Source organism: Salmo salar, chromosome 09 (assembly GCF_965601325.2).
Source record: "Salmo salar chromosome 09, fSalSal1, whole genome shotgun sequence".
Lineage (NCBI taxonomy): Eukaryota > Metazoa > Chordata > Actinopteri > Salmoniformes > Salmonidae > Salmo > Salmo salar.
Window position 1 is genome coordinate 95,826,432 of NC_138299.1, and position 22,849 is coordinate 95,849,280.

The following is a 22,849-nucleotide window of genomic DNA, read 5'->3' on the forward strand; positions in this document are numbered from 1 at the left end:
TTATGTCATTATTCACCTGTAGTCTAGAGTGAACTGATGGCTCTATTATGTTATTATTCATCAAGTAATCTAGAGTGAACTGATGGCTCTATTATGTGACTATTCACCTGTAGTCTAGAGTGAACTGACCAGTTCTATTATGTCATTATTCACCTGTAGTCTAGAGTGAAACAATGGATCTATTATGTCATTATTCACCTGTAGTCTAGAGTGAACTGATGGTTCTATTATGTAATTATTCACCTGTAGTCTAGAGTGAACTGATGGTTCTATTATGTCATTATTCACCTGTAGTCTAGATTGAACTGACCAGTTCTATTATGTCATTATTCACCTGTAGTCTAGAGTGAACTGATGGTTATATTATGTCATTATTCACCCGTAATCTAGAGTGAACTGATGGTTCTAGTATGTCATTATTCACCTGTAGTCTAGAGTGAATTTATGGTTCTATTATGTCATTATTCACCTGTAGTCTAGAGTGAACTGATGGTTCTATTATGTCATTATTCACCTGTAGTCTAGAGTGAACTGATGGTTCTATTATGTCATTATTCACCTGTAGTCTAGAGTGAACTGATGGCTCTATTATGGCATTATTCACCTGTAGTCTAGAGTGAACTGATGGTTCTAGTATGTCATTATTCACCTGTAGTCTAGATTGAACTGATGGCTCTATTATGTCACTATTCACCTCTAGTCTAGAGTGAACTGACCAGTTATATTATGTCATTATTCACCTGTAGTCTAGAGTGAACTGATGGCTCTATTATGTTATTATTCATCAAGTAATCTAGAGTGAACTGATGGCTCTATTATGACACTATTCACCTGTAGTCTAGAGTGAACTGACCAGTTCTATTATGTCATTATTCACCTGTAGTCTAGAGTGAACTGATGGTTCTAGTATGGCATTATTCACCTGTAGTCTAGAGTGAACTGACCAGTTCTATTGTGTCATTATTCACCTGTAGTCTAGAGTGAACTGATGTATCTATTATGTCATTATTCACCTGTAGTCTAGAGTGAACTGATGGTTCTATTATGTCATTATTCACCTGTAGTCTAGAGTGAACTGATGGTTCTATTATGTCATTATTCACCTGTAGTCTAGATTGAACTGACAAGTTCTATTATGTCATTATTCACCTGTAGTCTAGAGTGAACTGATAGTTCTATTATGTCATTATTCACCTGTACTCTAGAGTGAACTGACCAGTTCTATTATGTCATTATTCACCTGTAGTCTAGAGTGAACTGATGGTTCTATTATGTCATTATTCACCTGTAGTCTAGAGTGAACTGATGGTTATATTAAGTCATTATTCACCTGTAATCTAGAGTGAACTGATGGTTCTAGTATGTCATTATTCACATTTAATCTAGAGTGAACTTATGGTTCTATTATGTCATTATTCACCTGTAGTCTAGAGTGAACTGATGGCTCTAGTATGTCACTATTCACCTCTAGTCTAGAGTGAACTGACCAGTTCTATTATGTCATTATTCACCTGTAGTCTTAGTGAACTGATGGCTCTATTATGTCATTATTCATCAAGTAATCTAGAGTGAACTGATGGTTCTATTATGTCATTATTCACCTGTAGTCTAGAGTGAACTGATGGTTATATTATGTCATTATTCACCTGTAGTCTAGAATGAACTGATGGCTCTATTATGTCATTATTCACCTGTAGTCTAGATTGAACTGATGGTTCTATTATGTCATTATTCACCTGTAGTCTAGAGTGAACAGACCAGTTCTATTATGTCATTATTCACCTGTAGTCTAGAGTGAACTGATGGTTCTATTATGTCATTATTCACCTGTAGTCTAGAGTGAACTGATGGTTCTATTATGTCATTATTCACCTGTAGTCTAGAGTGAAACAATGGATCTATTATGTCATTATTCACTTGTAGTCTAGAGTGAACTGATGGTTCTATTATGTAATTATTCACCTGTAGTCTAGAGTGAACTGATGGTTCTATTATGTCATTATTCACCTGTAGTCTAGATTGAACTGACCAGTTCTATTATGTCATTATTCACCTGTAGTCTAGAGTGAACTGATGGTTCTATTATGTCATTATTCACCTGTACTCTACAGTGAACTGACCAGTTCTATTATGTCATTATTCACCTGTTGTCTAGAGTGAACTGATGGTTCTATTATGTCATTATTCACCTGTAGTCTAGAGTGAACTGATGGTTATATTATGTCATTGTTCTCCTGTAGTCTAGAGTGAACTGATGGCTCTATTATGGCATTATTCACCTGTAGTCTAGAGTGAACTGATGGTTATATTATGTCATTATTCACCTGTAGTCTAGAGTGAACTGATGGCTCTATTATGTCACTATTCACCTCTAGTCTAGAGTGAACTGATGGTTCTAGTATGTCATTATTCACCTGTAGTCTACAGTGAACTGATGGCTCTATTATGTCACTATTCACCTCTAGTCTAGAGTGAACTGACCAGTTATATTATGTCATTATTCACCTGTAGTGTAGAGTGAACTGATGGCTCTATTATGTTATTATTCATCAAGTAATCTAGAGTGAACTGATGGCTCTATTATGTCACTATTCACCTGTAGTCTAGAGTGAACTGACCAGTTCTATTATGTCATTATTCACCTGTAGTCTAGAGTGAACTGATGGTTCTAGTATGGCATTATTCACCTGTAGTCTAGAGTGAACTGACCAGTTCTATTATGTCATTATTCACCTGTAGTCTAGAGTGAAACAATGGATCTATTATGTCATTATTCACCTGTAGTCTAGAGTGAACTGATGGTTCTATTATGTAATTATTCACCTGTAGTCTAGCGTGAACTGATGGTTCTATTATGTCATTATTCACCTGTAGTCTAGATTGAACTGACCAGTTCTATTATGTCATTATTCACCTGTAGTCTACAGTGAACTGACCAGTTCTATTATGTCATTATTCACCTGTTGTCTACAGTGAACTGACCAGTTATATTACGTCATTATTCACCTGTAGTCTAGAGTGAACTGATGGTTCTATTATGTCATTATTCACCTGTAGTCTAGAGTGAAATGACCAGTTCTATTATGTCATTATTCACCTGTTGTCTAGAGTGAACTGATGGTTCTATTATGTCATTATTCACCTGTAGTCTAGAGTGAACTGATGGTTCTATTATGTCATTATTCACCTGTAGTCTAGAGTGAACTGATGGTTATATTATGTCATTATTCACCTGTAGTCTAGAATGAACTGATGGCTCTATTATGTAATTATTCACCTGTAGTCTAGATTGAACTGATGGTTCTATTATGTCATTATTCACCTGAAGTCTAGAGTGAACAGACCAGTTCTATTATGTCATTATTCACCTGTAGTCTAGAGTGAACTGATGGTTCTATTATGTCATTATTCACCTGTAGTCTAGAGTGAACTGATGGTTCTATTATGTCATTATTCACCTGTAGTCTAGAGTGAAACAATGGATCTATTATGTCATTATTCACCTGTAGTCTAGAGTGAACTGATGGTTCTATTATGTAATTATTCACCTGTAGTCTAGAGTGAACTGATGGTTCTATTATGTCATTATTCACCTGTAGTCTAGATTGAACTGACCAGTTCTATTATGTCATTATTCACCTGTAGTCTAGAGTGAACTGATGGTTCTATTATGTCATTATTCACCTGTACTCTACAGTGAACTGACCAGTTCTATTATGTCATTATTCACCTGTTGTCTAGAGTGAACTGATGGTTCTATTATGTCATTATTCACCTGTAGTCTAGAGTGAACTGATGGTTATATTATGTCATTGTTCTCCTGTAGTCTAGAGTGAACTGATGGCTCTATTATGGCATTATTCACCTGTAGTCTAGAGTGAACTGATGGTTATATTATGTCATTATTCACCTGTAGTCTAGAGTGAACTGATGGCTCTATTATGTCACTATTCACCTCTAGTCTAGAGTGAACTGATGGTTCTAGTATGTCATTATTCACCTGTAGTCTAGAGTGAACTGATGGCTCTATTATGTCACTATTCACCTCTAGTCTAGAGTGAACTGACCAGTTATATTATGTCATTATTCACCTGTAGTCTAGAGTGAACTGATGGCTCTATTATGTTATTATTCATCAAGTAATCTAGAGTGAACTGATGGCTCTATTATGTCACTATTCACCTGTAGTCTAGAGTGAACTGACCAGTTCTATTATGTCATTATTCACCTGTAGTCTAGAGTGAACTGATGGTTATATTATGTCATTATTCACCTGTAGTCTAGAATGAACTGATGGCTCTATTATGTCATTATTCACCTGTAGTCTAGATTGAACTGATGGTTCTATTATGTCATTATTCACCTGTAGTCTAGAGTGAACAGACCAGTTCTATTATGTCATTATTCACCTGTAGTCTAGAGTGAACTGATGGTTCTATTATGTCATTATTCACCTGTAGTCTAGAGTGAAACAATGGATCTATTATGTCATTATTCACCTGTAGTCTAGAGTGAACTGATGGTTCTATTATGTAATTATTCACCTGTAGTCTAGAGTGAACTGATGGTTCTATTATGTCATTATTCACCTGTAGTCTAGATTGAACTGACCAGTTCTATTATGTCATTATTCACCTGTAGTCTAGAGTGAACTGATGGTTCTATTATGTCATTATTCACCTGTACTCTACAGTGAACTGACCAGTTCTATTATGTCATTATTCACCTGTTGTCTAAAGTGAACTGATGGTTCTATTATGTCATTATTCACCTGTAGTCTAGAGTGAACTGATGGTTATATTATGTCATTGTTCTCCTAAAATAAAAAAAATCTGCTTGGGAGGTACATGCTTATTACACAGTTGGCCTCTGCTCTGCATTTCCTTATTTTGATGGCTGTTTCCGGTCACAACTTGCAGACTTGTTTACGCTGCTGTGCGTTTTTGTTGCCGATCTTACTTTGATACCTGACGGTTTTTTACTTTTTCATTACCGTATATTTTTACTTTTTCCCTCACTCAACTTTTTTCATTCAACTTTTTCACCCCGGAGGTTTTATCTGGACATGGTTCGTCAGGACTTCAAACAGCCGAAGCTAAGTAACATTAACATGATGCCTTCTAATTGCAGTTGTTGTACTTATAATATACAGGAGAACGATCGCCTTACGGCAAGGATAGCTGTGCTGCAAGCCCAGCTTCAGACGCGATCGTTAGGCAAGGGTAATTTCAGTGTAGGAAAGGATGAAACAGCGTCTGTGCCACCAGTAAGTACAGATAGTAACGTTAGTATAAACCCCCTCGCACGGTCCCCGCAGCCGGACATCTTTCTCATGGCTTCTGGAGGGAAACGCTGTAGGAATGCTCAACCGGTGTCGCTTATTCAGCCGACAGAAACTTTCAACCGGTTCTCCCCATTAAGCGAGTCGGAGTCGGAGGCCGAGACTTCTCTGGTCTCTACTCCTCCCGTTGTGGGGTCTGAGACGCCGACGGCTCCCACCATTAGCTCTGACAAATTGAAAACCCTAGTCATTGGCGACTCCATTACCCGCAGTATTAGACTTAAAACTAATCATCCAGCGATCATACACTGTTTACCAGGGGGCAGGGCTACCGACGTTAAGGCTAATCTAAAGACGGTGCTGGCTAAAGCTAAAACTGGCGAGTGTAGAGAGTATAGAGATATTGTTATCCACGTCGGCACCAACGATGTTAGGATGAAACAGTCAGAGGTCACCAAGCGCAACATAGCTCCAGCGTGTAAATCAGCTAGAAAGATGTGTCGGCATCGATTAATTGTCTCTGGCCCCCTCCCAGTTAGGGGGAGTGATGAGCTCTACAGCAGAGTCTCACAACTCAATCGCTGGTTGAAAACTGTTTTCTGCCCCTCCCAAAAGATAGAATTTGTAGATAATTGGCCCTCTTTCTGGGACTCACCCACAAACAGGACCAAGCCTGGCCTGTTGAGGAGTGACGGACTCCATCCTAGCTGGAGGGGTGCTCTCATCTTATCTACGAACATAGACAGGGCTCTAACTCCTCTAGCTCCACAATGAAATAGGGTGCAGGCCAGGCAGCAGGCTGTTAGCCAGCCTGCCAGCTTAGTGGAGTCTGCCACTAGCACAGTCAGTGTAGTCAGCTCAGCTTTCCCCATTGAGACCGTGTCTGTGCCTCGATCTAGGTTGGGCAAAATTAAAAATGGCGGTGTTCGCTTTAGCAATCTCACTAGTATAAAGACCTCCTCCATTCCTGCCATTATTGAAAGAGATTGTGATACCTCACATCTCAAAATTGGGTTACTTAATGTTAGATCCCTCACTTCCAAGGCAGTTATAGTCAATGAACTAATCACTGATAATAATCTTGATGTGATTGGCCTGACTGAAACATGGCTTAAGCCTGATGAATTTACTGTGTTAAATGAGGCCTCACCCCCAGGTTACATTAGTGACCATACCCCCCGTGCATCCGGCAAAGGCGGAGGTGTTGCTAACATTTACGATAGCAAATTTCAATTTACAAAAAAAAAAACAACAATGACGTTTTCGTCTTTTGAGCTTCTAGTCATGAAATCTATGCAGCCTACTCACTCACTTTTTATAGCTACTGTTTATAGGCCTCCTGGGCCATATGCAGTGTTCCTCACTGAGTTCCCTGAATTCCTATCGGATCTTGTAGTCATAGCAGATAATATTCTAATTTTTGGTGACTTTAACATTCACATGGAAAAGTCCACAGACCCACTCCAAAAGGCTTTCGGAGCCATCATCGACTCAGTGGGTTTTGTCCAACATGTCTCTGGACCTACTCACTGCCACAGTCATACTCTGGACCTAGTTTTGTCCCATGGAATAAATGTTGTGGATCTAAATGTTTTTCCTCATAATCCTGGACTATCGGACCACCATTTTATTACGTTTGCAATTGCAACAAATAATCTGCTCAGACCCCAACCAAGGAGCATTAAAAGTCGTGCTATAAATTCTCAGACAACCCAAAGATTCCTTGATGCCCTTCCAGACTGCCTCTGCCTACCCAAGGACGTCAGAGGACAAAAATCAGTTAACCACCTAACCGAGGAACTCAATTTAACCTTGCGCAATACCCTAGATGCAGTTGCACCCCTAAAAACTAAAAACATCTGTCATAAGAAACTAGCTCCCTGGTATACAGAAAATACACGAGCTCTGAAGCAAGCTTCCAGAAAATTGGAACGGAAATGGCGCCACACCAAACTGGAAGTCTTCCGACTAGCTTGGAAAGACAGTACCGTGCAGTATCGAAGAGCCCTTACTGCTGCTCGATCATCCTATTTTTCCAACTTAATTGAGGAAAATAAGAACAATCCGAAATTTCTTTTTGATACTGTCGCAAAGCTAACTAAAAAGCAGCCTTCGCAAATGGAGGATGGCTTTCACTTCAGCAGTAATAAATTTATGAACTTCTTTGAGGAAAAGATCATGATCATTAGAAAGCAAATTACAGACTCCTCTTTAAATCTGGGTATTCCTCCAAAGCTCCATTGTCCTGAGTCTGCACAACTCTGCCAGGACCTAGGATCAAGGGAGATACTAAAGTGTTTTAGTACTATATCTCTTGACGCAATGATGAAAATAATCATGGCCTCCAAACCCTCAAGCTGCATACTGGACCCTATTCCAACTAAACTACTGAAAGAGCTGCTTCCTGTGCTTGGCCCTCCTATGTTGAACATAATAAACGGCTCTCTATCCACCGGATGTGTACCAAGCTCACTAAAAGTGGCAGTAATAAAGCCTCTCTTGAAAAAGCCGAATCTTGATCCAGAAATTATAAAAAACTATCGGCCTATATCGAATCTTCCATTCCTCTCCAAAATTTTAGAAAAAGCTGTTGCACAGCAACTGACTGCCTTCCTGAAGACAAACAATGTATACGAAACGCTTCAGTCTGGTTTTAGACCCCATCATAGCACTGAGACTGCACTTGTGAAGGTGGTAAATGACCTTTTAATGACGTCAGACCGAGGCTCTGCATCTGTCCTCGTGCTCCTAGATCTTAGTGCCGCTTTTGATACCATCGATCACCACATTCTTTTGGAGAGATTGGAAACCCAAATTGGTCTACATGGACAAGTTCTGGCCTGGTTTAGATCTTATCTGTCGGAAAGATATCAGTTTGTCTCTGTGAATGGTTTGTCCTCTGACAAATCAATTGTAAATTTCGGTGTTCCTCAAGGTTCCGTTTTAGGACCACTATTGTTTTCACTATATATTTTACCTCTTGGGGATGTCATTCGAAAACATAATGTTAAATTTCACTGCTATGCAGACGACACACAGCTGTACATTTCAATGAAACATGGTGAAGCCCCAAAATTGCCCTCGCTAGAAGCCTGTGTTTCAGACATAAAGAAGTGGATGGCTGCAAACTTTCTACTTTTAAACTCGGACAAAACAGAGATGCTTGTTCTAGGTCCCAAGAAACAAAGAGATCTTCTGTTGAATCTGACAATTAATCTGGATGGTTGTACAGTCGTCTCAAATAAAACTGTGAAGGACCTCGGCGTTACTCTGGACCCTGATCTCTCTTTTGAAGAACATATCAAGACTGTTTCAAGGACAGCTTTTTTCCATCTACGTAACATTGCAAAAATCAGAAATTTTCTGTCCAAAAATGACGCAGAAAAATTAATCCATGCTTTTGTTACTTCTAGGCTGGACTACTGCAATGCTCTACTTTCCGGCTACCCGGATAAAGCACTAAATAAACTTCAGTTAGTGCTAAATACGGCTGCTAGAATCCTGACTAGAACCAAACAATTTGATCATATTACTCCAGTGCTAGCCTCCCTACACTGGCTTCCTGTTAAGGCAAGGGCTGATTTCAAGGTTTTACTGCTAACCTACAAAGCATTACATGGGCTTGCTCCTACCTATCTTTCCGATTTGGTCCTGCCGTACATACCTACACGTACGCTACAGTCACAAGACGCAGGCCTCCTAATTGTCCCTAGAATTTCTAAGCAAACGGCTGGAGGTAGGGCTTTCTCCTATAGAGCTCCATTTTTATGGAATGGTCTGCCTACCAATGTGAGAGACGCAGACTCAGTCTCAACCTTTAAGTCTTTACTGAAGACTTATCTCTTCAGTAGGTCCTATGATTAAGTATAGTCTGGCCCAGGAGTGTGAAGGTGAACGGAAAGGCTGGAGCAACGAACCGCCCTTGCTGTCTCTGCCTTGCCGGTTCCCCTCTTTCCACTGGGATTCTCTGCCTCTAACCCTCTTACAGAGGCTGAGTCACTGGCCTACTGGTGTTCTTCCATGCCGTCCATGGGAGGGGTGCGTCACTTGAGTGGGTTGAGTCACTGACGTGGTCTTCCTGTCTGGGTTGGCGCCCCCCCCCCCCCCCCCCCCCTTGGGTTGTGCCATGGCGGAGATCGTTGTGGGCTATACTCGGCCTTGTCTTAGGACGGTAAGTTGGTGGTTGGAGACATCCCTCTAGTGGTGTGGGGGCTGTGCTTTGGCAAAGTGGGTGGGGTTATATCCTGCCTGTTTGGCCCTGTCCGGGGGTATCATCGGATGGGGCCACAGTGTCTTCTGATCCCTCCTGTCTCAGCCTCCAGTATTTATGCTGCAGTAGTTTATGTGTCGGGGGGCTAGGGTCAGTCTGTTACATCTGGAGTATTTCTCTTGTCTTATCCGGTGTCCTGTGTGTATTTAAATATGCTCTCTCTAATTCTCTCTTTCTCTCTTTCTGTCTTTCTCTCGGAGGACCTGAGCCCTAGGACCATGCCTCAGGACTACCTGGTATGATGACTCCTTGCTGTCCCCAGTCCACCTGGCCGTGCTGCTGCTCCAGTTTCAACTGTTCTGCCTGCGGCTATGGAACCCTGACCTGTTCACCGGACGTGCTTGTTGCACCCTCGACAACTACTATGATTATTATTATTTGACCATGCTGGTCATTTATGAACATTTTAACATTTTAACATTTTGACCATGTTCTGTTATAATATCCACCCTGCACAGCCAGAAGAGGACTGGCCACCCCTCATAGCCTGGTTCCTCTCTAGGTTTCTTCCTAGGTTTTTGGCCTTTCTAGGGAGTTTTTCCTAGGGAGTTTTTCCTAGCCACCGTGCTTCTTTCACATGCTTTGCTTGCTGTTTGGGGTTTTAGGCTGGGTTTCTGTACAGCACTTTGAGAATATCAGCTGATGTACGAAGGGCTATATAAAAATAAATTTGATTTGATTTGATTTAGTCTAGAGTGAACTGATGGCTCTATTATGGCATTATTCACCTGTAGTCTAGAGTGAACTGATGGTTATATTATGTCATTATTCACCTGTAGTCTAGAGTGAACTGATGGCTCTATTATGTCACTATTCACCTCTAGTCTAGAGTGAACTGATGGTTCTAGTATGTCATTATTCACCTGTAGTCTAGAGTGAACTGATGGCTCTATTATGTCACTATTCACCTCTAGTCTAGAGTGAACTGACCAGTTATATTATGTCATTATTCACCTGTAGTCTAGAGTGAACTGATGGCTCTATTATGTTATTATTCATCAAGTAATCTAGAGTGAACTGATGGCTCTATTATGTCACTATTCACCTGTAGTCTAGAGTGAACTGACCAGTTCTATTATGTCATTATTCACCTGTAGTCTAGAGTGAACTGATGGTTCTAGTATGGCATTATTCACCTGTAGTCTAGAGTGAACTGACCAGTTCTATTATGTCATTATTCACCTGTAGTCTAGAGTGAAACAATGGATCTATTATGTCATTATTCACCTGTAGTCTAGAGTGAACTGATGGTTCTATTATGTAATTATTCACCTGTAGTCTAGCGTGAACTGATGGTTCTATTATGTCATTATTCACCTGTAGTCTAGATTGAACTGACCAGTTCTATTATGTCATTATTCACCTGTAGTCTAGAGTGAACTGATGGTTATATTATGTCATTATTCACCCGTAATCTAGAGTGAACTGATGGTTCTAGTATGTCATTATTCACCTGTAGTCTAGAGTGAATTTATGGTTCTATTATGTCATTATTCACCTGTAGTCTAGAGTGAACTGATGGTTCTATTATGTCATTATTCACCTGTAGTCTAGAGTGAACTGATGGTTATATTATGTCATTATTCACCTGTAGTCTAGAGTGAACTGATGGCTCTATTATGGCATTATTCACCTGTAGTCTAGAGTGAACTGATGGTTCTAGTATGTCATTATTCACCTGTAGTCTAGATTGAACTGATGGCTCTATTATGTCACTATTCACCTGTAGTCTAGAGTGAAACAATGGATCTATTATGTCATTATTCACCTGTAGTCTAGAGTGAACTGATGGTTCTATTATGTAATTATTCACCTGTAGTCTAGAGTGAACTGATGGTTCTATTATGTCATTATTCACCTGTAGTCTAGATTGAACTGACCAGTTCTATTATGTCATTATTCACCTGTAGTCTAGAGTGAACTGATGGTTCTATTATGTCATTATTCACCTGTACTCTACAGTGAACTGACCAGTTCTATTATGTCATTATTCACCTGTTGTCTAGAGTGAACTGATGGTTCTATTATGTCATTATTCACCTGTAGTCTAGAGTGAACTGATGGTTATATTATGTCATTATTCTCCTGTAGTCTAGAGTGAACTGACCAGTTCTATTATGTCATTATTCACCTGTAGTCTAGAGTGAAACAATGGATCTATTATGTCATTATTCACCTGTAGTCTAGAGTGAACTGATGGTTCTATTATGTAATTATTCACCTGTAGTCTAGAGTGAACTGATGGTTCTATTATGTCATTATTCACCTGTAGTCTAGATTGAACTGACCAGTTCTATTATGTCATTATTCACCTGTAGTCTAGAGTGAACTGATGGTTATATTATGTCATTATTCACCCGTAATCTAGAGTGAACTGATGGTTCTAGTATGTCATTATTCACCTGTAGTCTAGAGTGAATTTATGGCTCTATTATGTCATTATTCACCTGTAGTCTAGAGTGAACTGATGGTTCTATTATGTCATTATTCACCTGTAGTCTAGAGTGAACTGATGGTTATATTATGTCATTATTCACCTGTAGTCTAGAGTGAACTGATGGCTCTATTATGGCATTATTCACCTGTAGTCTAGAGTGAACTGATGGTTCTAGTATGTCATTATTCACCTGTAGTCTAGAGTGAACTGACCAGTTATATTATGTCATTATTCACCTGTAGTCTAGAGTGAACTGATGGCTCTATTATGTTATTATTCATCAAGTAATCTAGAGTGAACTGATGGCTCTATTATGTCACTATTCACCTGTAGTCTAGAGTGAACTGACCAGTTCTATTATGTCATTATTCACCTGTAGTCTAGAGTGAACTGATGGTTCTAGTATGGCATTATTCCCCTGTAGTCTAGAGTGAACTGACCAGTTCTATTGTGTCATTATTCACCTGTAGTCTAGAGTGAACTGATGTATCTATTATGTCATTATTCACCTGTAGTCTAGAGTGAACTGATGTTTCTATTATGTCATTATTCACCTGTAGTCTAGAGTGAACTGATGGTTCTATTATGTCATTATTCACCTGTAGTCTAGATTGAACTGACAAGTTCTATTATGTCATTATTCACCTGTAGTCTAGAGTGAACTGATAGTTCTATTATGTCATTATTCACCTGTACTCTAGAGTGAACTGACCAGTTCTATTATGTCATTATTCACCTGTAGTCTAGAGTGAACTGATGGTTATATTAAGTCATTATTCACCTGTAATCTAGAGTGAACTGATGGTTCTAGTATGTCATTATTCACATTTAATCTAGAGTGAACTTATGGTTCTATTATGTCATTATTCACCTGTAGTCTAGAGTGAACTGATGGCTCTATTATGTCACTATTCACCTCTAGTCTAGAGTGAACTGACCAGTTCTATTATGTCATTATTCACCTGTAGTCTTAGTGAACTGATGGCTCTATTATGTCATTATTCATCAAGTAATCTAGAGTGAACTGATGGCTCTATTATGTCACTATTCACCTGTAGTCTAGAGTGAACTGACCAGTTCTATTATGTCATTATTCACCTGTAGTCTAGAGTGAACTGATGGTTCTATTATGTCATTATTCACCTGTAGTCTAGAGTGAACTGATGGTTCTATTATGTCATTATTCACCTGTAGTCTAGAGTGAACTGACCAGTTCTATTATGTCATTATTCACCTGTAGTCTAGAGTGAACTGACCAGTTCTATTATGTCATTATTCACCTGTAGTCTAGAGTGAACTGATGGTTCTATTATGTCATTATTCACCTGTAGTCTAGAGTGAACTGACCAGTTCTATTATGTCATTATTCACCTGTAGTCTAGAGTGAACTGATTGTTTTATTATGTCATTATTCACCTGTAGTCTAGAGTGAACTGATGGTTCTATTATGTCATTATTCACCTGTAGTCTAGAGTGAACTGATGGTTCTATTATGTGATTATTCACCTGTAGTCTAGAGTGAACTGATGGTTCTATCATGTCATTATTCACCTGTAGTCTAGAGTGAACTGATGGTTCTAGTATGTCATTATTCACCTGTAGTCTAGAGTGAACTGATGGCTCTATTATGGCATTATTCACCTGTAGTCTAGAGTGAACTGATGGTTCTAGTATGTCATTATTCACCTGTAGTCTAGAGTGAACTGATGGCTCTATTATGTCACTATTCACCTCTAGTCTAGAGTGAACTGACCAGTTCTATTATGTCATTATTCACCTGTAGTCTAGAGTGAACTGATGGTTCTATTATGTCATTATTCACCTGTAGTCTAGAGTGAACTGATGGTTCTATTATGTCATTATTCACCTGTAGTCTAGATTGAACTGGCAAGTTCTATTATGTCATTATTCACCTGTGGTCTAGAGTGAACTGATAGTTCTATTATGTCATTATTCACCTGTACTCTAGAGTGAACTGACCAGTTCTATTATGTCATTATTCACCTGTAGTCTAGAGTGAACTGATGGTTCTATTATGTCATTATTCACCTGTTGTCTAGAGTGAACTGATGGTTCTATTATGTCATTATTCACCTGTAGTCTAGAGTGAACTGATGGTTATATTAAGTCATTATTCACCTGTAATCTAGAGTGAACTGATGGTTCTAGTATGTCATTATTCACATTTAATCTAGAGTGAACTTATGGTTCTATTATGTCATTATTCACCTGTAGTCTAGAGTGAACTGATGGCTCTATTATGTCACTATTCACCTCTAGTCTAGAGTGAACTGACCAGTTCTATTATGTCATTATTCACCTGTAGTCTTAGTGAACTGATGGCTCTATTATGTCATTATTCATCAAGTAATCTAGAGTGAACTGATGGCTCTATTATGTCACTATTCACCTGTAGTCTAGAGTGAACTGACCAGTTCTATTATGTCATTATTCACCTGTAGTCTAGAGTGAACTGATGGTTCTATTATGTCATTATTCACCTGTAGTCTAGAGTGAACTGATGGTTCTATTATGTCATTATTCACCTGTAGTCTAGAGTGAACTGACCAGTTCTATTATGTCATTATTCACCTGTAGTCTAGAGTGAACTGACCAGTTCTATTATGTCATTATTCACCTGTAGTCTAGAGTGAACTGATGGTTCTATTATGTCATTATTCACCTGTAGTCTAGAGTGAACTGACCAGTTCTATTACGTCATTATTCACCTGTAGTCTAGAGTGAACTGATGGTTTTATTATGTCATTATTCACCTGTAGTCTAGAGTGAACTGATGGTTCTATTATGTCATTATTCACCTGTAGTCTAGAGTGAACTGATGGTTCTATTATGTCATTATTCACCTGTAGTCTAGAGTGAACTGATGGTTCTATCATGTCATTATTCACCTGTAGTCTAGAGTGAACTGATGGTTCTAGTATGTCATTATTCACCTGTAGTCTAGAGTGAACTGATGGCTCTATTATGGCATTATTCACCTGTAGTCTAGAGTGAACTGATGGTTCTAGTATGTCATTATTCACCTGTAGTCTAGAGTGAACTGATGGCTCTATTATGTCACTATTCACCTCTAGTCTAGAGTGAACTGACCAGTTCTATTATGTCATTATTCACCTGTAGTCTAGATTGAACTGATGGTTCTATTATGTCATTATTCACCTGTAGTCTAGAGTGAACTGATGGTTCTATTATGTCATTATTCACCTGTAGTCTAGGGTGAACTGACCAGTTCTATTATGTCATTATTCACCTGTAGTCTAGAGTGAACTGACCAGTTCTATTACGTCATTATTCACCTGTAGTCTAGAGTGAACTGATGGTTCTATTATGTCATTATTCACCTGTAGTCTAGAGTGAACTGACCAGTTCTATTATGTCATTATTCACCTGTTGTCTAGAGTGAACTGATGGTTCTATTATGTCATTATTCACCTGTAGTCTAGAGTGAACTGATGGTTCTATTATGTCATTATTCACCTGTAGTCTAGAGTGAACTGATGGTTATATTATGTCATTATTCACCTGTAGTCTAGAATGAACTGATGGCTCTATTATGTCATTATTCACCTGTAGTCTAGATTGAACTGATGGTTCTATTATGTCATTATTCACCTGTAGTCTAGAGTGAACAGACCAGTTCTATTATGTCATTATTCACCTGTAGTCTAGAGTGAACTGATGGTTCTATTATGTCATTATTCACCTGTAGTCTAGAGTGAACTGATGGTTCTATTATGTCATTATTCACCTGTAGTCTAGAGTGAAACAATGGATCTATTATGTCATTATTCACCTGTAGTCTAGAGTGAACTGATGGTTCTATTATGTAATTATTCACCTGTAGTCTAGAGTGAACTGATGGTTCTATTATGTCATTATTCACCTGTAGTCTAGATTGAACTGACCAGTTCTATTATGTCATTATTCACCTGTTGTCTAGAGTGAACTGATGGTTCTATTATGTCATTATTCACCTGTAGTCTAGAGTGAACTGATGGTTATATTATGTCATTATTCACCCGTAATCTAGAGTGAACTGATGGTTCTAGTATGTCATTATTCACCTGTAGTCTAGAGTGAACTTATGGTTCTATTATGTCATTATTCACCTGTAGTCTAGAGTGAACTGATGGTTCTTTATGTCATTATTCACCTGTAGTCTAGAGTGAACTGATGGTTATATTATGTCATTATTCACCTGTAGTCTAGAGTGAACTGATGGCTCTATTATGGCATTATTCACCTGTAGTATAGAGTGAACTGATGGTTCTAGTATGTCATTATTCATCTGTAGTCTAGAGTGAACTGATGGCTCTATTATGTCACTATTCACCTCTAGTCTAGAGTGAACTGACCAGTTCTATTATGCCATTATTCACGTGTAGTCTAGAGTGAACTGATGGTTTTATTATGTCATTATTCACCTGTAGTCTAGAGTGAACTGACCAGTTCTATTATGTCATTATTCACCTGTAGTCTAGAGTGAACTGACCAGTTCTATTACGTCATTATTCACCTGTAGTCTAGAGTGAACTGATGGTTCTATTATGTCATTATTCACCTGTAGTCTAGAGTGAACTGACCAGTTCTATTATGTCATTATTCACCTGTAGTCTAGAGTGAACTGATGGTTCTATTATGTCATTATTCACCTGTACTCTAGAGTGAACTGACCAGTTCTATTATGTCATTATTCACCTGTAGTCTAGAGTGAACTGATGGTTCTATTATGTCATTATTCACCTGTTGTCTAGAGTGAACTGATGGTTCTATTATGTCATTATTCACCTGTAGTCTAGAGTGAACTGATGGTTATATTAAGTCATTATTCACCTGTAATCTAGAGTGAACTGATGGTTCTAGTATGTCATTATTCACCTGTAATCTAGAGTGAACTTATGGTTCTATTATGTCATTATTCACCTGTAGTCTAGAGTGAACTTATGGCTCTATTATGTTACTATTCACCTCTAGTCTAGAGTGAACTGACCAGTTCTATTATGTCATTATTCACCATTAGTCTTAGTGAACTGATGGCTCTATTATGTCATTATTCATCAAGTAATCTAGAGTGAACTGATGGCTCTATTATGTCACTATTCACCTGTAGTCTAGAGTGAACTGACCAGTTCTATTATGTCATTATTCACCTGTAGTCTAGAGTGAACTGATGGTTCTATTATGTCATTATTCACCTGTAGTCTAGAGTGAACTGATGGTTCTATTATGTCATTATTCACCTGTAGTCTAGAGTGAACTGACCAGTTCTATTATGTCATTATTCACCTGTAGTCTAGAGTGAACTGACCAGTTCTATTACGTCATTATTCACCTGTAGTCTAGAGTGAACTGATGGTTCCATTATGTCATTATTCACCTGTAGTCTAGAGTGAACTGATGGTTCTATTATGTCATTATTCACCTGTAGTCTAGAGTGAACTGATGGTTCTATCATGTCATTATTCACCTGTAGTCTAGAGTGAACTGATGGTTCTATTATGTCATTATTCACCTGTAGTCTAGAGTGAACTGATGGCTCTATTATGTCACTATTCACCTCTAGTCTAGAGTGAACTGACCAGTTCTATTATGTCATTATTCACCTGTAGTCTTAGTGAACTGATGGCTCTATTATGTCATTATTCATCAAGTAATCTAGAGTGAACTGATGGCTCTATTATGTCACTATTCACCTGTAGTCTAGAGTGAACTGACCAGTTCTATTATGTCATTATTCACCTGTAGTCTAGAATGAACTGATGGTTCTATTATGTCATTATTCACCTGTAGTCTAGAGTGAACTGATGGTTCTATTATGTCATTATTCACCTGTAGTCTAGAGTGAACTGACCAGTTCTATTATGTCATTATTCACCTGTAGTCTAGAGTGAAATGATGGTTCTATTATGTCATTATTCACCTGTAGTCTAGAGTGAACTGATGGTTCTATCATGTCATTATTCACCTGTAGTCTAGAGTGAACTGATGGTTCTAGTATGTCATTATTCACCTGTAGTCTAGAGTGAACTGATGGCTCTATTATGGCATTATTCACCTGTAGTCTAGAGTGAACTGATGGTTCTAGTATGTCATTATTCACCTGTAGTCTAGAGTGAACTGATGGCTCTATTATGTCACTATTCACCTCTAGTCTAGAGTGAACTGACCAGTTCTATTATGTCATTATTCACCTGTAGTCTAGAGTGAACTGATGGTTCTATTATGTCATTATTCACCTGTAGTCTAGAGTGAACTGATGGTTCTATTATGTCATTATTCACCTGTAGTCTAGGGTGAACTGACCAGTTCTATTATGTCATTATTCACCTGTAGTCTAGAGTGAACTGACCAGTTCTATTACGTCATTATTCACCTGTAGTCTAGAGTGAACTGATGGTTCTATTATGTCATTATTCACCTGTAGTCTAGAGTGAACTGACCAGTTCTATTATGTCATTATTCACCTGTAGTCTAGAGTGAACTGATGGTTCTATTATGTCATTATTCACCTGTAGTCTAGAGTGAACTGATGGTTCTATTATGTCATTATTCACCTGTAGTCTAGAGTGAACTGATGGTTATATTATGTCATTATTCACCTGTAGTCTAGAATGAACTGATGGCTCTATTATGTCATTATTCACCTGTAGTCTAGATTGAACTGATGGTTCTATTATGTCATTATTCACCTGTAGTCTAGAGCGAACAGACCAGTTCTATTATGTCATTATTCACCTGTAGTCTAGAGTGAACTGATGGTTCTATTATGTCATTATTCACCTGTAGTCTAGAGTGAACTGATGGTTCTATTATGTCATTATTCACCTGTAGTCTAGAGTGAACAGACCAGTTCTATTATGTCATTATTCACCTGTAGTCTAGAGTGAACTGATGGCTCTATTATGTCATTATTCACCTGTAGTCTAGAGTGAACTGATGGCTCTATTATGTCATTATTCACCTGTAGTCTAGAGTGAACTGATGGTTCCTGCAGTCTGGCAGCGAGGGTCTCATGTTAACGGATGGTTTCCTTCAGGCTGGCAGAGAGGGTCTCAGGTGAATTTATAATTCCTACAGGCTGGCAGAGAGTTGTCTGTCTTGTCCTGTCTCTACCTGGAGAGAGGTGTCTGTCTTGTCCTGTCTCTACCTGGAGTGAGGTGTCTGTCTTGTTCTGTCTCTACCTAGAGTGAGTTGTCTGTCTTGTCCTGTCTCTACCTGGAGTGAGGTGTCTGTCTTGTCCTGTCTCTACCTGGAGTGAGGTGTCTGTCTTGTCCTGTCTCTACCTGGAGAGAGGTGTCTGTCTTGTCCTGTCTCTACCTGGAGAGAGGTGTCTGTCTTGTCCTGTCTCTGCCTGGAGAGAGGTGTCAGTCTTGTCCTGTCTCTACCTGGAGAGAGGTGTCTGTCTTGTCCTGTCTCTACCTGGAGAGAGGTGTCTGTCTTGGCCTGTCTCTGCCTGGAGAGAGGTGTATGTCTTGTCCTGTCTCTGCCTGGAGAGAGGTGTCTGTCTTGGCCTGTCTCTGCCTGGAGAGAGGTGTCTGTCTTGGCCTGTCTCTGCCTGGAGAGAGGTGTCTGTCTTGGCCTGTCTGCCTGGAGAGAGGTGTCTGTCTTGTCCTGTCTCTGCCTGTCTATTGGAGAAATTGCAGAGTGAAAAGCCTGTCACATTTCTTCAGGGTTCTTGCACAGGGACCTACAGGTTGGACATACTTCCATAAAATAAATAGATCATTTTTCCCAAGCTTCACTTTCTGTATCCCACGTAGTTGTTGACACATCTTAGATATAGCATGTGTTACTGTCGGTGATTGTGTATTTTCTTATACATCAAGTGGGCAGTTTTAAAAAAAATCTTCTGAAAGGATGGAGAAACTGCTCTGAGATCTTTAATGACACGATTATGTCCACCCACATCATAGGAGACATATTCAAACAAAATGCTCCCAAAAAAGATCCCAAGGACACACAGGTGTGATGCTGCAAGGGCAGTACTATGGGGAGTCTAACTGATGGTTTCAGTCTGCTGGATACTCATCTCCTCCCCTAACCTCTTCCGTCCTCTCCTCCCCCTCTCCCCCTCTTCCCCCCTCCCCATCCTCTCCCCCCTCCTCCCACTCTCCTCCCCTCCTCTCCCTCTCCTCTTTCCCTTCCTCTCCTCCTCCTCTCCTCCCTTCCCCTCCCCTTCCATTCCCTCCTCTCCTCTCCTTCCCCTTTTCCTCCTCTCCTCCCCTCCCCTCCCTTCCCCTCCCCTCCACCCGTCTCCTCTCCTCTCCCCTCTCTCCTCTCCTCTCCTTTCCTCTCCTCTCCTCCCCCTATTCTCCACCCCCATCCCCTTCCCCTCCCCTCCCCTCCCCTTCCTCTCCTTTCCTCTCCTCTGCCATTTAATTTCCGCTCTTCTCCTCCCCTTTTCTCTCCTTTCCTCTCCTCTTTCCTTCCTCTCCTCTTCCCCTCCCTCCCCTTTATCTCCTCTCCCTCTCCTCTTTCCCTTCCTCTAATCTTTCCTCTCCTCCACCCCCTCTTCTCTCCAACCATTGTCACATTGACCCACAGCCCCCTTAGAAGGGTAGAATTCCACCATGCTGCTATTTCCGTGATGACCCACATTCTCAGGTGGAGCCGGATCCAAACTAATGCTATGAGCTGCAGTAGTAATACTCCATGATAGCCTAATACTTAATGATAGCCTAATGCTTCATGATAGCCTAATGCTTAATGATAGCCTAATGCTTCATGATAGCCTAATACTTAATGATACCCTAATGCTTAATGCTAGCCTAATGCTTCATGATAGCGTAATGCTTCATGATAGCCTAATACTTAATGATAGCCTAATGCTTCATGATAGCCTAATGCTTAATGATAGCCTAATGCTTCATGATAGCCTAATACTTAATGATAGCCTAATGCTTCATGATAGCCTAATGCTTCATGATAGCCTAATGCTTCATGATAGCCTAATACCTAATGATAGCCTAATGCTTCATGATAGCCTAATGCTTCATGATAGCCTAATACTTAATGATAGCCTAATGCTTCATGATAGCCTGATACTTAATGATAGTCTAATAATTAATGATAGCCTAATACTTAATGATAGCATACTACCTAATGATAGCCTAATACTTAATGATAGCCTAATACTTAATGATAGCATACTACTTAATGATAGCCTAATACTTAATGATAGCCTAATACTTAATGAAAGCATAATACTTAATGATAGCCTAATACTTAATGATGGCATACTACTTAATGATAGCCTAATACTTAATGATAGCATACTACTTAATGATAACCTAATTCTAAATGATAGCCTAATGCTTAATGATAGCCTAATGCTTAATGATAGCCTAATGCTTAATGATAGCCTAATGCTTAATGATAGCCGAATGCTTAATGAAAGCCGAATGCTTAATGATAGCCGAATGCTTAATGATAGCCTAATACTTAATGATAGCCTAATGCTTCATGATAGCCTGATACTTAATGATAGTCTAATACTTAATGATAGCCTAATACTTAATGATAGCATACTACCTAATGATAGCATACTACCTAATGATAGCCTAATACGTAATGATAGCCTAATACTTAATGATAGCCTAATACTTAATGATAGCCTAATACTTAATGATAGCCTAATACTTAATGATAGCCTAATGCTTAATGATAGCCTAATGCTTAATGATAGCCTAATGCTTAATGATAGCCTAATGCTTAATGATAGCCTAATGCTTAATGATAGCCTAATGCTTCATGATAGCCTAATGCTTCATGATAGCCTAATGCTTCATGATAGCCTAATACATAATGATAGCCTAATACATAATGATAGCCTTATGCTTAATGCTAGACTAATGCTTCATGATAGCCTAATGCTTAATGATAGCCTAAAGCTTAATGATAGCCTAATGCTTAATGATAGCATAATACTATCAGCTGCAGTAGTAATACTCCATGGTAGGCTAATACTTTCTTCTACATCTGCATTGCTTGCTCTTTGGGGTTTTAGGCTGGGTTTCTCTATAGCACTTTATAAATACATGTGATTGATACTTCATGATAGCTGAACGCTATCAGCTGCAGTCTAGGAGCTAGCACACTGGGCTCAAAGATAAGATGCTTTTCTAAATATCACATGGTTCAAATCTGACCATCCCTACAGTATATCATATCTGGGTTATATAGACAGACACACTGTAATATTCAAACGATTGGTACTGTACTATAGAACTAGTGACAAGTGAATTGTAGATTGTGTCGATTTCAGAGACGAGCAGGAGAAACACCAAAATGTAATTTCTCACATAACGATGTCATTAGGTTCCACATAGGAAATGCCTCACCCTTAAAGCACCATTAGTGTCAAAGAAAAGAAAACCCTCATTCTCATTTTCCTGAGTAAATGTTTCTGATTAACATCTGATTCATATCTGATCAATTTCCTGGTTTTCCCACACACACACACACACACACACACACACACACACACACACACACACACACACACACACACACACACACACACACACACACACACACACACACACACACACACACACACTCCAATATGGACCAGGATGGGCTGTGAGTTGGATGGAAATGGAGGAATGTCTCAGTCCCTCAAAGGGAGGGTATGGTGGTGAAGCTATGCCAAACTGTAGAACTATAAATAGAACAGCAGCAGTGATAGGATAAGGAGGCCTAGCTAGCAACAAAATAACCCAAACCTAAGAAACAGCACAGCACAGAAACCCACCCCAATGCTAATGTGTTGAAGGATGGATGTTCCCATGAAAGAGTTTACAGTGCCTTTGGAAAGTATTCAGACCCCTTGACTTATTCC

At 39.3% G+C, this 22,849-nt stretch overlaps 1 protein-coding gene across 2 annotated transcripts in view; it reads right to left on the reverse strand.

Annotated features, from left to right (window-relative positions):
- Window positions 1-22,849, reverse strand: part of LOC106592156 (neuroligin-3) — a 587,284-nt gene that overhangs the window by 522,158 nt on the left and 42,277 nt on the right. The gene's annotated exons all lie outside the window — the stretch shown is intronic.